The 16,982-nt window shown below is 44.1% G+C and overlaps 16 non-coding genes and 4 pseudogenes across 16 annotated transcripts; all 20 read left to right on the forward strand.

Moving 5' to 3' along the window:
• Positions 1-728: 728 nt before the first annotated feature.
• Positions 729-843, forward strand: LOC142511468 (5S ribosomal RNA; annotated as a pseudogene).
• Positions 844-1,520: 677 nt separating this feature from the next.
• Positions 1,521-1,639, forward strand: LOC142516710 (5S ribosomal RNA). Its single transcript, XR_012812490.1, has one exon. It is a non-coding gene; the product is annotated as a 5S ribosomal RNA (ribosomal RNA).
• Positions 1,640-2,324: 685 nt separating this feature from the next.
• On the forward strand, positions 2,325-2,443 carry LOC142516711 (5S ribosomal RNA). Its single transcript, XR_012812491.1, has one exon. It is a non-coding gene; the product is annotated as a 5S ribosomal RNA (ribosomal RNA).
• Positions 2,444-3,129: 686 nt separating this feature from the next.
• On the forward strand, positions 3,130-3,248 carry LOC142508609 (5S ribosomal RNA). The gene has a single exon (XR_012806816.1). It is a non-coding gene; the product is annotated as a 5S ribosomal RNA (ribosomal RNA).
• Positions 3,249-3,936: 688 nt separating this feature from the next.
• LOC142511523 (5S ribosomal RNA) lies at positions 3,937-4,055 on the forward strand (annotated as a pseudogene).
• A 682-nt stretch (positions 4,056-4,737) lies between these two features.
• On the forward strand, positions 4,738-4,856 carry LOC142512401 (5S ribosomal RNA; annotated as a pseudogene).
• A 686-nt stretch (positions 4,857-5,542) lies between these two features.
• On the forward strand, positions 5,543-5,661 carry LOC142513623 (5S ribosomal RNA). Its single transcript, XR_012809560.1, has one exon. It is a non-coding gene; the product is annotated as a 5S ribosomal RNA (ribosomal RNA).
• Positions 5,662-6,346: 685 nt separating this feature from the next.
• LOC142506943 (5S ribosomal RNA) lies at positions 6,347-6,463 on the forward strand. The gene has a single exon (XR_012805214.1). It is a non-coding gene; the product is annotated as a 5S ribosomal RNA (ribosomal RNA).
• Positions 6,464-7,144: 681 nt separating this feature from the next.
• Positions 7,145-7,263, forward strand: LOC142510546 (5S ribosomal RNA). The gene has a single exon (XR_012808653.1). It is a non-coding gene; the product is annotated as a 5S ribosomal RNA (ribosomal RNA).
• Positions 7,264-7,946: 683 nt separating this feature from the next.
• On the forward strand, positions 7,947-8,065 carry LOC142513284 (5S ribosomal RNA). The gene has a single exon (XR_012809239.1). It is a non-coding gene; the product is annotated as a 5S ribosomal RNA (ribosomal RNA).
• Positions 8,066-8,749: 684 nt separating this feature from the next.
• On the forward strand, positions 8,750-8,873 carry LOC142511745 (5S ribosomal RNA; annotated as a pseudogene).
• A 683-nt stretch (positions 8,874-9,556) lies between these two features.
• LOC142516442 (5S ribosomal RNA) lies at positions 9,557-9,675 on the forward strand. The gene has a single exon (XR_012812235.1). It is a non-coding gene; the product is annotated as a 5S ribosomal RNA (ribosomal RNA).
• Positions 9,676-10,358: 683 nt separating this feature from the next.
• LOC142513694 (5S ribosomal RNA) lies at positions 10,359-10,477 on the forward strand. The gene has a single exon (XR_012809626.1). It is a non-coding gene; the product is annotated as a 5S ribosomal RNA (ribosomal RNA).
• A 684-nt stretch (positions 10,478-11,161) lies between these two features.
• LOC142510587 (5S ribosomal RNA) lies at positions 11,162-11,280 on the forward strand. Its single transcript, XR_012808660.1, has one exon. It is a non-coding gene; the product is annotated as a 5S ribosomal RNA (ribosomal RNA).
• A 972-nt stretch (positions 11,281-12,252) lies between these two features.
• LOC142514504 (5S ribosomal RNA) lies at positions 12,253-12,371 on the forward strand. The gene has a single exon (XR_012810394.1). It is a non-coding gene; the product is annotated as a 5S ribosomal RNA (ribosomal RNA).
• Positions 12,372-13,055: 684 nt separating this feature from the next.
• LOC142512740 (5S ribosomal RNA) lies at positions 13,056-13,174 on the forward strand. The gene has a single exon (XR_012808871.1). It is a non-coding gene; the product is annotated as a 5S ribosomal RNA (ribosomal RNA).
• A 684-nt stretch (positions 13,175-13,858) lies between these two features.
• LOC142516636 (5S ribosomal RNA) lies at positions 13,859-13,977 on the forward strand. Its single transcript, XR_012812421.1, has one exon. It is a non-coding gene; the product is annotated as a 5S ribosomal RNA (ribosomal RNA).
• A 674-nt stretch (positions 13,978-14,651) lies between these two features.
• On the forward strand, positions 14,652-14,770 carry LOC142516867 (5S ribosomal RNA). The gene has a single exon (XR_012812638.1). It is a non-coding gene; the product is annotated as a 5S ribosomal RNA (ribosomal RNA).
• Positions 14,771-15,453: 683 nt separating this feature from the next.
• Positions 15,454-15,572, forward strand: LOC142516869 (5S ribosomal RNA). The gene has a single exon (XR_012812639.1). It is a non-coding gene; the product is annotated as a 5S ribosomal RNA (ribosomal RNA).
• Positions 15,573-16,256: 684 nt separating this feature from the next.
• LOC142513576 (5S ribosomal RNA) lies at positions 16,257-16,375 on the forward strand. Its single transcript, XR_012809515.1, has one exon. It is a non-coding gene; the product is annotated as a 5S ribosomal RNA (ribosomal RNA).
• Positions 16,376-16,982: the final 607 nt, after the last annotated feature.

Genomic DNA, 16,982 nt, shown 5'->3' on the forward strand with positions numbered 1-16,982 from the left:
AGTTAAGCGTGCTGGGCGAGAGCAGTACTAGGATGGGTGACCCCTGGAAGTCCTCGTGTTGCATTTTTCGTGTTTTTCTATTTTTGATTACTTGTTGACAGACGATTTTCGGCTCAAATCATCTGAATCTCGATCGGGACCAGATAATGTGAAATGAAAGTAGCTCGGGCACTGCCGGATTTGGACAAAATTGTAGGCTAATTGATTGTAAACGGGCAAACGGACGAGACTTATACGCAATGAGCTGACGAGATTTTAGCCGAATTCCTTCTCTAAGACCCTCTAATTTGCGATTTACCGCTTCTGTTAAGCTTTCGTTTCTCGAGAAATCGCTTAGGAAGTTCGAAATTCGATTCGGTTCCATTTTATCGTATCCAGGCATAATAATAGCTTTACATTATTTCTTTTCTTATTTTTTTTTCTATTTTCTGGGAACATTTATCGATTTTTGTTGTCGTGAGCCGGTTCTGTGCGGAAGGGTATGACGCAGATTACTCCGGAGACGGTTAACTAATTAAAAACAATTATTTCGACTGTTTTATCCATAATTTACGTAAACGTCGCGACACGAGGTCTTCCCAGGGAGGTCACCCATCCTAGCTCTGCCATCGCGCCAGAACGCTTAACTTCATGGTTATGATTGGGCGAGAGCAGTGCCGCGTGTTGTCCATCGCCGCCCGCTCCACACGTACTCGAGGGATATAAGAATAAACATCCCACTCAATGTCGGGTGCGATCATACAGCACTAATGCACCGGATCCCATCAGAACTCGAAGTTAAGCGTGCTTGGGCGAGAGCAGTACTAGGATGGGTGACCCTGGGAAGTCCTCGTGTTGCACCTTTTTCTGTTTTTCTATTTTTGATTACTTGTTGACAGACGATTTTCGGCTCAAATCATCTGAATCTCGATCGGGACCAGATAAACATGTGAAATGAAAGTAGCTCGGGCACTGCCGGATTTGGACAAAATTGTAGGCTAATTTGATTGTAAACGGGCAAACGGACGAGACTCATTACTACGCAATGAGCTGACGAGATTTTAGCCGAATTCCTTCTCTAAGACCCTCTAATTTGCGATTTACGCTTCTGTTAAGCTTTCGTTTCCTCGAGAAATCCGCTTAGGAAGTTCGAAATTCGATTCCGGTTCCATTTTATCGTATCCAGGCATAATAATAGCTTTACATTCGTTATTTCCTTTTCTTTTTTTTTTTCTATTTTCTGGGAACATTTATCGATTTTTGTTGTCGTGAGCCGGTTCTGTGCGGAAGGGTATGACGTAGATTACTCCGGAGACGGTTAACTCATTAAAAACATTTATTTCGACTGTTTTATCCATAATTTACGTAAACAGTCGCGACACGAGGTCTTCCCAGGGAGGTCACCCATCCTAGCTTTGCCATCGCGCCAGAACGTTTAACTTCATGGTTACGATTGGGCGAGAGCAGTGCCGCGTGTTGTCCATCGCCGCCCGCTCCACACGTACTCGAGGGATATAAGAATAAACATCCCACTCAATGTCAGGTGTGATCATACTAGCACTAATGCACCGGATCCCATCAGAACTCTGAAGTTAAGCGTGCTTGGGCGAGAGTAGTACTAGGATGGGTGACCCCATGGGAAGTCCTAGTGTTGCACAACCTTTTTCATGTTTTTCTATTTTTGATTACTTGTTGACAGACGATTTTCGGCTCAAATCATCTGAATCTCGATCGGGACTAGATAAGACATGTGAAATGAAAGTAGCTCGGGCACTGCCGGATTTTGACAAAATTGTAGGCTAATTTGATTGTAAACGGGCAAACGGACGAGACTCATTACTACGCAATGAGCTGACGAGATTTTAGCCGAATTCCTTCTCTAAGACCCTCTAATTTGCGATTTACCGCTTCTGTTAAGCTTTCGTTTCCTCGAGAAATCCGCTTAGGAAGTTCGAAATTCGATTCCGGTTCCATTTTATCGTATCCGAGGCATAATAATAGCTTTGCATTCGTTATTTCCTTTTTTTAATTTTTTTTCTATTTTCTGGGAACATTTATCGATTTTTGTTGTCGTGAGTCGGTTCTGTGCGGAAGGGTATGACGCAGATTACTCCGGAGACGGTTAACTCATTAAAAACAATTATTTCGACTGTTTTATCCATAATTTACGTAAACGGTCGCGACACGAGGTCTTCCCAGGGAGGTCACCCATCCTAGCTTTGCCATCGCGCCAGAACGTTTAACTTCATGGTTACGATTGGGCGAGAGCAGTGCCGCGTGTTGTCCATCGCCGCCCGCTCCACACGTACTCGAGGGATATAAGAATAAACATCCCACTCAATGTCAGGTGTGATCATACTAGCACTAATGCACCGGATCCCATCAGAACTCTGAAGTTAAGCGTGCTTGGGCGAGAGTAGTACTAGGATGGGTGACCCCATGGGAAGTCCTAGTGTTGCACAACCTTTTTCATGTTTTTCTTTTTTTGATTACTTGTTGACAGACGATTTTCGGCTCAAATCATCTGAATCTCGATCGGGACTAGATAAGACATGTGAAATGAAAGTAGCTCGGGCACTGCCGGATTTTGACAAAATTGTAGGCTAATTTGATTGTAAACGGGCAAACGGACGAGACTCATTACTACGCAATGAGCTGACGAGATTTTAGCCGAATTCCTTCTCTAAGACCCTCTAATTTGAGATTTACCGCTTCTGTTAAGCTTTCGTTTCCTCGAGAAATCCGCTTAGGAAGTTCGAAATTCGATTCCGGTTCCATTTTATCGTATCCGAGGCATAATAATAGCTTTACATTCGTTATTTCCTTCTTCTTAATTTTTTTTCTATTTTCTGGGAACATTTATCGATTTTTGTTGTCGTGAGTCGGTTCTGTGCGGAAGGGTATGACGCAGATTACTCCGGAGACGGTTAACTCATTAAAAACAATTATTTCGACTGTTTTATCCATAATTTACGTAAACGGTCGCGACACGAGGTCTTCCCAGGGAGGTCACCCATCCTAGCTCTGCCATCGCGCCAGAACGCTTAACTTCATGGTTATGATTGGGCGAGAGCAGTGCCGCGTGTTCTCCGTCGCCACCCGCTCCACACGTACACGAGGGATATAAGAATAAACATCCCACTCAATGTCGGGTGCGATCTTACTAGCACTTATGCACCGGATCCCATCAGAACTCCGAAGTTAAGCGTGTTTGGGCGAGAGTAGTTCTAGGATGGGTGACTCCCTGGGAAGTCCTCGTCTTGTACCCTTTTTCGTGTTTTTCTATTTTTGATTACTTGTTGACAGACGATTTTCGGCTCAAATCATCTGAATCTCGATCGGGACCAGATAAGACATGTGAAATGAAAGTAGCTCGGGCACTGCCGGATTTGGATAAAATTGTAGGCTAATTTGATTGTAAACGGGCAATCGGACGAGACTCATTACTAAGCAATGAGCTGACGAGATTTTAGCCGAATTCCTTCTCTAAGACCCTCTAATTTGCGATTTACCGCTTTTGTTAAGCTTTCGTTTCCTCGAGAAATCCGCTTAGGAAGTTCGAAAATTCGATTCCGGTTCCATTTTATCGTATCCCAGGCATAATAATAGCTTTACATTCGTTATTTCCTTCTCTTATTTTTTTTTTCTATTTTCTGGGAACATTTATCGATTTTGTTGTCGTGAGCCGGTTCTGTGCGGAAGGGTATGACGCAGATTACTCCGGAGACGGTTAACTAATTAAAAACAATTATTTCGACTGTTTTATATCCATAATTTACGTAAACGATCGCGACACGAGGTCTTCCCAGGGAGGTCACCCATCCTACCTCTGCCATCGCGCCAGAACGCTTAACTTCGTGGTTATGATTGGGCGAGAGCAGTGCCGCGTGTTGTCCATCGCCGCCCCTTCCACACGTACTCGAGGGATATAAGAAATAAACATCCCACTCAATGTCGGGTTGCGATCATACCAGCACTATGCACCGGATCCCATCAGAACTCCGAAGTTAAGCGTGCCTTGGGCGAGGAGCAGTACTAGGATGGATGACCCCCTGGAAGTCCTCGTGTTGCACCCTTTTTCGTGTTTTTCTATTTTTGATTACTTGTTGATAGACGATTTTCGTCTCAAATCATTTGAATCTCGATCGGGACCAGATAAGACATGTGAAATGAAAGTAGCTCGGGCACTGCCGGATTTGGACAAAATTGTAGGCTAATTTTATTGTAAACGGGCAAATGGACGAGACTCATTACTACGCAATGAGCTGACGAGATTTTAGCCGAATTCCTTCTCTAAGACCCTCTAATTTGCGATTTACCGCTTCTGTTAAGCTTTCGTTTCCTCGAGAAATCCGCTCAGGAAGTTCGAAATTCGATTCTGGTTCCATTTTATCGTATCCCAGGCATAATAATAGCTTTACATTCGTTATTTCCTTCTTCTTATTTTTTTTTCTATTTTCCGGGAGCATTTATCGATTTTCGTTGTCGTGAGCCGGTTCTGTGCGGAAGGGTATGACGCAGATTACTCCGGAGACGGTTAACTCATTAAAAACAATTATTTCGACTGTTTTATCCATAATTTACGTAAACGGTCGCGACACGAGGTCTTCCCAGGGAGGTCACCTATCCTAGCTGTGCCATCGCGCCAGAACGTTTAACTTCATGGTTACAATTGGGCGAGAGCAGTGCCGCGTGTTGTCCATCGCCGCCCGCTTCACACGTACCGAGGGATATAAGAATAAACATCCCACTCAATGTCGGTGTGATCATTACTAGCACTAAGCACCGGATCCCATCAGAACTCTGAAGTTTAGCGTGCTTGGGCGAGAGCAGTACTAGGATGGGTGACCCCTTGGGAAGTTCTAGTGTTCCACAACCTTTTTCATGTTTTTCTATTTTTGATTACTTGTTGACAGACGATTTTCGGCTCAAATCATCTGAATCTCGATCGGGACCAGATAAAACATGTGGAATGATAGTAGCTCGGGCACTGCCCGATTTGGACAAAATTGTAGGCTAATTTGATTGTAAACGGGCAAATGGACGAGACTCATTATTACGCAATGAGCTGACGAGATTTTAGCCGAATTCTTTCTCTAAGACCCTCTTATTTGCGATTTAACGCTTCTGTTAAGCTTTCGTTTCATCATGAAATCCGCTCAGGAAGTTCGAAATTCGATTCTGGTTCCATTTTATTGTATCCCAGGCATAATAATAGCTTTGCATTCGTTATTTCTTTCTTCTTATTTTTTTTTCTATTTTCCGGGAGCATTTATCGATTTTCGTTGTCGTGAGTCGGTTCTGTGCGGAAAGGTATGACGCAGATTACTCCGGAGACGGTTAACTCATTAAAAACAATTATTTCGACTATTTTATCCATAATTTACGTAAACGGTCGCGACACGAGGTGTTCCCAGGGAGGTCACCCATCCTAGCTCTGCCATCGCGCCAGAACGCTTAACTTCATGGTTATGATTGGGCGAGAGCAGTGCCGCGTGTTCTCCATCGCCGCCCGCTCCACACGTACACGAGGGATATAAGAATAAACATCCACTCATTGTCGGGGTGCGATCTTACCTGCACTAATGCACCGGATCCCATCAGAACTCCGAAGTTAAGCGTGCTTGGGCGAGAGCAGTACTAGGATGGGTGACCCCCTGGAAAGTCCTCGTGTTGCACCCTTTTTCGTGTTTTTCTATTTTTGATTACTTGTTGACAGACGATTTTCGGCTCAAATCATCTGAATCTCGATCGGGACCAGATAAGACATGTGAAATGATAGTAGCTCGGGCACTGCCCGATTTAGACAAAATTGTAGGCTAATTTGATTGTAAACGGGCAAACGGACGAGACTCATAACTACGCAATGAGCTGACGAGATTTTAGCCGAATTCCTTTTCTAAGACCCTCTAATTTGCGATTTACCGCTTCTGTTAAGCTTTCGTTTCCTCGAGAAATCCGCTTAGGAAGTTCGAAATTCGATTCCGGTTCCATTTTATAGTATCCCAGGCATAATAATAGCTTTTTTATTCGTTATTTCCTTCTTCTTATTTTTTTTTCTATTTTCTGGGAACATTTATCGATTTTTGTTGTCGTGAGCCGGTTCTGTGCGGAAGGGTATGACACAGATTACTCCGGAGACGGTTAACTAATTAAAAACAATTATTTCGACTGTTTTATCCATAATTTACGTAAACGATCGCGACACGAGGTCTTCCCAGGGAGGTCACCCATCCTACGTCTGCCATCACGCCAGAACGCTTAACTTCGTGGTTATTATTGGGCGAGAGCAGTGCCGCGTGTTGTCCATCGCCGCCCGCTCCACACGTACTCGAGGGATATATAAATAAACATCCCACTCAATGTCGTGTGCGATCATACCAGCACTAATGCACCGGATCCTTAGAACTCCGAAGTTAAGCGTGCTTGGGCGAGAGCAGTACTAGGATGGGTGACCCCCTGGGAAGTCCTCGTGTTGCACCATTTTTCGTGTTTTTTTATTTTTGATTACTTGTTGACAGACGATTTTCGTCTCAAATCATCTGAATCTCGATCGAGACCAGATAAGACATGTGAAATGAAAGTAGCTCGGGCACTGCCGGATTTGGACAAAATTGTAGGCTAATTTTATTGTAAACGGGCAAACGGACGAGACTCATTACTACGAAATGAGCTGACGAGATTTTAGCCGAATTCCTTCTCTAAGACCCTCTAATTTGCGATTTACCGCTTCTGTTAAGCTTTCGTTTCCTCGAGAAATCCGCTCAGGAAGTTCGAAATTCGAATCCGGTTCCATTTTATCGTATCCCAGGCATAATAATAGCTTTACATTCGTTATTTCCTTCTTCTTATTTTTTTTTCTATTTTCTGGGAACATTAATCGATTTTTGTTGTCGTGAGCCGGTTCTGTGCGAAAGGGTATGACGCAGATTACTCCGGAGACGGTTAACTCATTAAAAACAATTATTTCGACTATTTTATCCATAATTTACGTAAACGGTCGCGACACGAGGTGTTCCCAGAGAGGTCACCCATCCTAGCTCTGCCATCGCGCCAGAACGCTTAACTTCATTGTTATGATTGGGCGAGAGCAGTGCCGCGTGTTCTCCATCGCCGCCCGCTCCACACGTACACGAGGGATATAAGAATAAACATCCACTCATTGTCGGGTTATCTTATCAGCACTAATACACCGGATCCCATCAGAACTCCGAAGTTAAGCGTGCTTGGGCGAGAGCAGTACTAGGATGGGTGACACCCTGGGAAGTCCTCGTGTTGCACCCTTTTTCGTGTTTTTCTATTTTTGATTACTTGTTGACAGATGATTTTCGGCTCAAATCATCTGAATCTCGATCGGGACCAGATAAGACATGTGAAATGAAAGTAGCTCGGACACTGCCGGATTTGGAATAAAATTGTAGGCTAATTTGATTGTAAACGGGCAAACGGACGAGACTCATTACTACGCAATGAGCTGACGAGATTTTAGCCGAATTCCTTCTCTAAGACCCTCTATTTGCGATTTACCGCTTCTGTTAAGCTTTCGTTTCCTCGAGAAATCCGCTTAGAAGTTCGAAATTCGATTCCGGTTCCATTTTATCGTATCCCAGGCATAATAATAGCTTTACATTCGTTATTTCCTTCCTTCTTATTTTTTTTTCTATTTTCTGGGAACATTTATCGATTTTTGTTGTCGTGAGCCTGTTCTGTGCGGAAGGGTATGACGCAGATTACTCCGGAGACGGTTAACTAATTAAAACAATTATTTCGACTGTTTTATCCATAATTTACGTAAACGATCGCGACACGAGGTCTTCCCAGGGAGGTCACCCATACTACCTCTGCCATCGCGCCAGAACGCTTAACTTCGTGGTTATGATTGGGCGAAAGCAGTGCCGCGTGTTGTCCATCGCCGCCCGCTCCACACGTACTCGAGGGATATAAGAATAAACATCCCACTCAATGTCTGGTGCGATCATACCAGCACTAATGCACCGGATCCCATCAGAACTCCGAAGTTAAGCGTGCTTGGGCGAGAGCAGTACTAGGATGGGTGACCCCCTGGAAAGTCCTCGTGTTGCACCCTTTTTCGTGTTTTTCAAATTTTTGATTACTTGTTGACAGACGATTTTCGGCTCAAATCATCTGAATCTCGATCGGGACCAGATAAAACATGTGAAATGAAAGTAGCTCGGGCACTGCCGGATTTAGACAAAATTGTAGGCTAATTTGATTGTAAACGGGCAAACGGACGAGACTCATTACTACGCAATGAGCTGACGAGATTTTAGCCGAATTCCTTCTCTAAGACCCTCTAATTTGCGATTTAACGCTTCTGTTAAGCTTTCGTTTCCTCGAGAAATCCGCTTAGGAAGTTCGAAATTCGATTCCGATTCCATTTTATCGTATCCGAGGCATAATAATAGCTTACATTCGTTATTTCCTTCTTCTTATTTTTTTTTCTATTTTCTTGAAACATTTATCGATTTTTGTTGTCGTGAGCCGGTTCTGTGCGGAAGGGTATGACGCAGATTACTCCGGAGACGGTTAACTCATTAAAAACAATTATTTCGACTGTTTTATCCATAATTTACGTAAACGGTCGCGACACGAGGTCTTCCCAGGGAGGTCACCCATCCTAGCTCTGCCATCGCGCCAGAACGCTTAACTTCATGGTTATGATTGGGCGAGAGCAGTGCCGCGTGTTGTCCATCGCCGCCCGCTCCACACGTACTCGAGGGATATAAGAATAAACATCCCACTCAATGTCGGGTGAGATCTTACGAGCACTAATGCACCGGATCCCATCAGAACTCCGAAGTTAAGCGTGCTTGGGCGAGAGCAGTACTAGGATGGGTGACACACACCCCTGGAAAGTCCTCGTGTTGCACCCTTTTTCGTGTTTTTCTATTTTTGATTACTTGTTGACAGACGATTTTCGGCTCAAATCATCTGAATCTCGATCGGGACCAGATAAGACATGTGAAATGAAAGTAGCTCGGGCACTGCCGGATTTGGAAAAAATTGTAGGCTAATTTGATTGTAAACGGGCAAACGGACGAGACTCATTACTAAGCAATGAGCTGACGAGATTTTAGCCGAATTCCTTCTCTAAGACCCTCTATTTTGCGATTTACCGCTTCTGTTAAGCTTTCGTTTCCTCGAGAAATCCGCTTAGAAAGTTCGAAATTCGATTCCGGTTCCATTTTATCGTATCCCAGGCATAATAATAGCTTTACATTCGTAATTTCCTTCTTCTTATTATTTTTCTATTTTCTGGGAACATTTATCGATTTTTGTTGTCGTGAGCCGGTTCTGTGCGGAAGGGTATGACGCAGATTACTCCGGAGACGGTTAACTAATTAAAAACAATTATTTCGACTGTTTTATTCCTAATTTACGTAAACGATCGCGACACGAGGTCTTCCCAGGGAGGTCACCCATCCTACCTCTGCCATCGCGCCAGAACGCTTAACTTCGTGGTTATGATTGGGCGAGAGCAGTGCCGCGTGTTGTCCATCGCCGCCCGCTCCACACGTACTCGAGGGATATAAGAATAAACATCCCACTCAATGTCGGGTGCGATCTTACGAGCACTAATGCACCGGATCCCATCAGAACTCCGAAGTTAAGCGTGCTTGGGCGAGAGCAGTACTAGGATGGGTGACACCCTGGGAAGTCCTCGTGTTGCACCCTTTTTCGTGTTTTTCTATTTTTGATTACTTCTTGACAGACGATTTTCGGCTCAAATCATCTGAATCTCGATCGGGACCAGATAAAACATGTGAAATGAAAGTAGCTCGGGCACTGCCGGATTTGGACAAAATTGTAGGCTAATTTGATTGTAAACGGGAAAACGGACGAGACTCATTACTACGCAATGAGCTGACGAGATTTTAGCCGAATTCCTTCTCTAAAACCCTCTAATTTGCGATTTAACGCTTCTGTTAAGCTTTCGTTTCCTCGAGAAATCCGCTTAGGAAGTTCGAAATTCGATTCCGGTTCCATTTTATCGTATCCGAGGCATAATAATAGCTTTACATTCGTTATTTCCTTCTTCTTATTTTTTTTCTATTTTCTGGGAACATTTATCGATTTTTGTTGTCGTGAGCCGGTTCTGTGCGGAAGGGTATGACGCAGATTACTCCCGAGACGGTTAACTCATTAAAAACAATTATTTCGACTGTTTTATCCATAATTTACGTAAACGGTCGCGACACGAGGTCTTCCCAGGGAGGTCACCCATCCTAGCTTTGCCATCGCGCCAGAACGCTTAACTTCATGGTTATGATTGGGCGAGAGCAGTGCCGCGTGTTGTCCATCGCCGCCCGCTCCACACGTACTCGAGGGATATAAGAATAAACATCCCACTCAATGTTTGGTGCGATCATACCAGCACTAATGCACCGGATCCCATCAGAACTCCGAAGTTAAGCGTGCTCGGGCGAGGGCAGTACTAGGATGGGTGACACCCTGAGAAGTCCTCGTGTTGCACCATTTTTCGTGTTTTTCTATTTTTGATTACTTGTTGACAGACGATTTTCGGCTCAAATCATCTGAATCTCGATCGGGACCAGATAAGACATGTGAAATGAAAGTAGCTCGGGCACTGCCGGATTTGGACAAAATTGTAGGCTAATTTGCTTGTAAACGGGCAAACGGACGAGACTCATTACTACGCAATGAGCTGACGAGATTTAAGCCGAATTCCTTCTCTAAGACCCTCTAATTTGCGATTTACCGCTTCTGTTAAGCTTTCGTTTCCTCGAGAAATCCGCTTAGGAAGTTCAAAATTCGATTCCGGTTCCATTTTATCGTATCCCAGGCATAATGATAGCTTTACATTCGTTATTTCCTTCTTCTTATTTTTTTTTCTATTTTCTGGGAACATTTATCGATTTTTGTTGTCGTGAGCCGGTTCTGTGCGGAAGGGTATGACGCAGATTAATCCGGAGACGGTTAACTAATTTAAAACAATTATTTCGACTGTTTTATCCATAATTTACGTAAACGATTGCGACACGAGGTCTTCCCAGGGAGGTCACCCATACTACCTCTGCCATCGCGCCAGAACGCTTAACTTCGTGGTTATGATTGGGCGAAAGCCGTGCCGCGTGTTGTCCATCGCCGCCCGCTCCACACGTACTCGAGGGATATAAGAATAAACATCCCACTCAATGTTTGGTGCGATCATACCAGCACTAATGCACCGGATCCCATCAGAACTCCGAAGTTAAGTGTGCTCGGGCGAGGGCAGTACTAGGATGGGTGACCCCCTGGGAAGTCCTCGTGTTGCACCTTTTTTCGTGTTTTTCTATTTTTGATTACTTGTTGACAGACGATTTTCGGCTCAAATCATCTGAATCTCGATCGGGACCAGATAAAACATGTGAAATGAAAGTAGCTCGGGCACTGCCGGATTTGGACAAAATTGTAGGCTAATTTGATTGTAAACGGGAAAACGGACGAGACTCATTACTACGCAATGAGCTGACGAGATTTTAGCCGACTTCCTTCTCTAAGACCCTCTAATTTGCGATTTAACGCTTCTGTTAAGCTTCACCCTGGGAAGTCCTCGTATTGCACCCTTTTTCGTGTTTTTCTATTTTTGATTACTTGTTGACAGACGATTTTCGGCTCAAATCATCTGAATCTCGATCGGGACCAGATAAGACATGTGAAATGAAAGTAGCTCGGCCACTGCCGGATTTGGACAAAATTGTATGCTAATTTGATTGTAAACGGGCAAACGGACGAGACTCATTACTACACAATGAGCTGACGAGATTTTAGCCGAATTCCTTCTCTAAAACCCTCTAATTTGCGATTTAACGCTTCTGTTAAGCTTTCGTTTCCTCGAGAAATCCGCTTAGGAAGTTCGAAATTCGATTCCGGTTCCATTTTATCGTATCCGAGGCATAATAATAGCTTTACATTCGTTATTTCCTTCTTCTTATTTTTTTTTCTATTTTCTGGGAACATTTATCGATTTTTGTTGTCGTGAGCCGGTTCTGTGCGGAAGGGTATGACGCAGATTACTCCCGAGACGGTTAACTCATTAAAAACAATTATTTCGACTGTTTTATCCATAATTTACGTAAACGGTCGCGACACGAGGTCTACCCAGGGAGGTCACCCATCCTAGCTTTGCCATCGCGCCAGAACGCTTAACTTCATGGTTATGATTGGGCGAGAGCAGTGCCGCGTGTTGTCCATCGCCGCCCGCTCCACACGTACTCGAGGGATATAAGAATAAACATCCCACTCAATGTCGGGTGCGATCATACCAGCACTAATGCACCGGATCCCATCAGAACTCCGAAGTTAAGCGTGCTTGGGCGAGGGCAGTACTAGGATGGGTGACACCCTGAGAAGTCCTCGTGTTGCACCATTTTTCGTGTTTTTCTATTTTTGATTACTTGTTGACAGACGATTTTCGGCTCAAATCATCTGAATCTCGATCGGGACCAGATAAGACATGTGAAATGAAAGTAGCTCGGGCACTGCCGGATTTGGACAAAATTGTAGGCTAATTTGCTTGTAAACGGGCAAACGGACGAGACTCATTACTACGCAATGAGCTGACGAGATTTAAGCCGAATTCCTTCTCTAAGACCCTCTAATTTGCGATTTACCGCTTCTGTTAAGCTTTCATTTCCTCGAGAAATCTGCTTAGGAAGTTCGAAATTCGATTCCGGTTCCATTTTTTCGTATCCCAGGCATAATAATATCTTTACATTCGTTATTTCCTTCTTCTTATTTTTTTTTCTATTTTCTGGGAACATTTATCGATTTTTGTTGTCGTGAGCCGGTTCTGTGCGGAAGGGTATGACGCAGATTACTCCGGAGACGGTTAACTAATTAAAAACAATTATTTCGACTGTTTTATCCATAATTTACGCAAACGATCGCGACACGAGGTCTTCTCAGGGAGGTCACCCATCCAAGCTCTGCCATCGCGCCAGAACGCTTAACTTCATGGTTATGATTGGGCGAGAGCAGTGCCGCGTGTTGTCCATCGCCGCCCGCTCCACACGTACTCGAGGGATATAAGAATAAACATCCCACTCAATGTCGGGTGCGATCATACCAGCACTAATGCACCGGATCCCATCAGAACTCCGAAGTTAAGCGTGCTTGGGCGAGAGCAGTACAAGGATGGGTGACCCCCTGGGAGGTCCTCGTGTTGCACCCTTTTTCGTGTTTTTCTATTTTTGATTACTTGTTGACTGACGATTTTCGGCTCAAATCATCTGAATCTCGATCGGGACCAAATAAGACATGTGAAATGAAAGTAGCTCGGGCACTGCCGGATTTGGACAAAATTGTAGGCTAATTTGATTGTAAACGGGCAAACGGACGAGACTCATTACTACGCAATAAGCTGACGAGATTTTAGCCGAATTCCTTCTCTAAGACCCTCTAATTTGCGATTTACCGTTTCTGTTAAGCTTTCGTTTCCTCGAGAAATCCGCTTAGGAAGTTCGAAATTCGATTCCGGTTCCATTTTATCGTATCCGAGGCATAATAATAGCTTTACATTCGTTATTTCCTTCTTCTTATTTTTTTTTCTATTTTCTGGGAACATTTATCGATTTTTGTTGTCGTGAGCCGGTTCTGTGCGGAAGGGTATGACGAAAATTACTCCCGAGACGGTTAACTCATTAAAAACAATTATTTCGACTGTTTTATCCATAATTTACGTAAACGGTCGCGACACGAGGTCTTCCCAGGGAGGTCACCCATCCAAGCTCTGCCATCGCGCCAGAACGCTTAACTTCATGGTTATGATTGGGCGAGAGCAGTGCCGCGTGTTGTCCATCGCCGCCCGCTCCACACGTACTCGAGGGATATAAGAATAAACATCCCACTCATTGTCGGGTGCGATCATACCAGCACTAATGAACCGGATCTCATCAGAACTCCGAAGTTAAGCGTGCTTGGGTGAGAGCAGTACTAGGATGGGTGACCCCCTTGGAAGTCCTCGTGTTGCACTTTTTTTCGTATTTTTCTATTTTTGATTACTTGTTGACAGTCGTCTCAAATCATCTGAATCTCGATCGGGACCAAATAAGACATGTGAAATGAAAGTAGCTCGGGCACTGCCGGATTTGGACAAAATTGTAGGCTAATTTGATTGTAAACGGGCAAACGGACGAGACTCATTACTACGCAATGAGCTGACGAGATTTTAGCCGAATTCCTTCTCTAAGACCCTCTAATTTGCGATTTACCGCTTCTATTAAGCTTTCGTTTCCTCGAGAAATCCGCTTAGGAAGTTCGAAATTCGATTCCGGTTCCATTTTATCGTATCCCAGGCATAATAATAGCTTTACATTCGTTATTTCCTTCTTATTTTTTTTTCTATTTTCTGGGAACATTTATCGATTTTTGTTGTCGTGAGCCGGTTCTGTGCGGAAGGGTATGACGCAGATTACTCCCGAGACGGTTAACTCATTAAAAACAATTATTTCGACTGTTTTATCCATAATTTACGTAAACGGTCGCGACACGAGGTCTTCCCAGGGAGGTCACCCATCCAAGCTCTGCAATCGCGCCAGAACGCTTAACTTCATGGTTATGATTGGGCGAGAGCAGTGCCGCGTGTTGTCCATCGCCGCCCGCTCCACACGTACTCGAGGGATATAAGAATAAACATCCCACTCAATGTCGGGTGCGATCTTACGAGCACTAATGCACCGGATCCCATCAGAACTCCGAAGTTAAGCGTGCTTGGGCGAGAGCAGTACTAGGATGGGTGACACCCTGAGAAGTCCTCGTGTTGCACCCTTTTTCGTGTTTTTCTATTTTTGATTACTTGTTGACAGACGATTTTCGGCTCAAATCATCTGAATCTCGATCGGGACAAGATAAGACATGTGAAATGAAAGTAGCTCGGGCACTGCCGGATTTGGACAAAATTGTAGGCTAATTTGATTGTAAACGGGCAAACGGACGAGACTCATTACTACGCAATGAGCTGACGAGATTTAAGCCGAATTCCTTCTCTAAGACCCTCTAATTTGCGATTTAACGCTTCTGTTAAGCTTTCGTTTCCTCGAGAAATCCGCTTAGAAAGTTCGAAATTCGATTCCGATTCCATTTTATCGTATCCGAGGCATAATAATAGCTTTACATTCGTTATTTCCTTCTTCTTATTTTTTTTTTATTTTCTGGGAACATTTATCGATTTTTGTTGTCGTGAGCCGGTTCTGTGCGGAAGGGTATGACGCAGATTACTCCGGAGACGGTTAACTCATTAAAAACAATTATTTCGACTGTTTTATCCATAATTTACGTAAACGGTCGCGACACGAGGTCTTCCCAGGGAGGTCACCCATCCAAGCTCTGCCATCGCGCCAGAACGCTTAACTTCATGGTTATGATTGGGCGAGAGCAGTGCCGCGTGTTGTCCATCGCCGCCCGCTCCACACGTACTCGAGGGATATAAGAATAAACATCCCACTCAATGTCGGGTGCGATCTTACGAGCACTAATGCACCGGATCCCATCAGAACTCCGAAGTTAAGCGTGCTTGGGCGAGAGCAGTACTAGGATGGGTGACACCCTGAGAAGTCCTCGTGTTGCACCCTTTTTCGTGTTTTTCTATTTTTGATTACTTGTTGACAGACGATTTTCGGCTCAAATCATCTGAATCTCGATCGGGACAAGATAAGACATGTGAAATGAAAGTAGCTCGGGCACTGCCGGATTTGGACAAAATTGTAGGCTAATTTGATTGTAAACGGGCAAACGGACGAGACTCATTACTACGCAATGAGCTGACGAGATTTAAGCCGAATTCCTTCTCTAAGACCCTCTAATTTGCGATTTACCGCTTCTGTTAAGCTTTCATTTCATCGAGAAATCCGCTTAGGAAGTTCGAAATTCGATTCCGGTTCCATTTTATCGTATCCCAGGCATAATAATAGCTTTACATTCGTTATTTCCTTCTTCTTATTTTTTTTTCTATTTTCTGGGATCATTTATCGATTTTTGTTGTCGTGAGCCGGTTCTGTGCGGAAGGGTATGACGCAGATTAATCCGGAGACGGTTAACTAATTTAAAACAATTCTTTCGACTGTTTTATTCATAATTTACGTAAACGATCGCGACACGAGGTTTTCCCAGGGAGGTCACCCATACTACCTCTGCCATCGCGCCAGAACGCTTAACTTCGTGGTTATGATTGGGCGAAAGCAGTGCCGCGTGTTGTCCATCGCCGCCCGCTCCACACGTACTCGAGAGATATAAGAATAAACATCCCACTCAATGTCTGGTGCGATCATACCAGCACTAATGCACCGGATCCCATCAGAACTCCGAAGTTAATTGTGCTCGGGCGAGGGCAGTACTAGGATGGGTGACCCCCTGGGAAGTCCTCGTGTTGCACCTTTTTTCGTGTTTTTCTATTTTTGATTACTTGTTGACAGACGATTTTCGGCTCAAATCATCTGAATCTCGATCGGGACCAGATAAAACATGTGAAATGAAAGTAGCTCGGGCACTGCCGGATTTGGACAAAATTGTAGGCTAATTTGATTGTAAACTGGCAAACGGACGAGACTCATTACTACGCAATGAGCTGACGAGATTTTAGCCGAATTCCTTCTCTAAGACCCTCTAATTTGCGATTTAACGCTTCTGTTAAGCTTCACCCTGGGAAGTCCTCTTGTTGCACCCTTTTTCGTGTTTTACTATTTTTGATTACTTGTTGACAGACGATTTTCGGCTCAAATCATCTGAATCTCGATCGGGACCAGATAAGACATGTGAAATGAAAGTAGCTCGGCCACTGCCGGATTTGGACAAAATTGTAGGCTAATTTGATTGTAAACGGGCAAACAGGACGAGACTCATTACTACGCAATGAGCTGACGAGATTTTAGCCGAATTCCTTCTCTAAGACCCTCTAATTTGCGATTTAACGCTTCTGTTAAGCTTCACCCTGGGAAGTCCTCGTGTTGCACCCTTTTTCGTGTTTTTCTATTTTTGATTACTTG

Source organism: Primulina tabacum, chromosome 10, assembly GCF_025594145.1.
Source record: "Primulina tabacum isolate GXHZ01 chromosome 10, ASM2559414v2, whole genome shotgun sequence".
Lineage (NCBI taxonomy): Eukaryota > Viridiplantae > Streptophyta > Magnoliopsida > Lamiales > Gesneriaceae > Primulina > Primulina tabacum.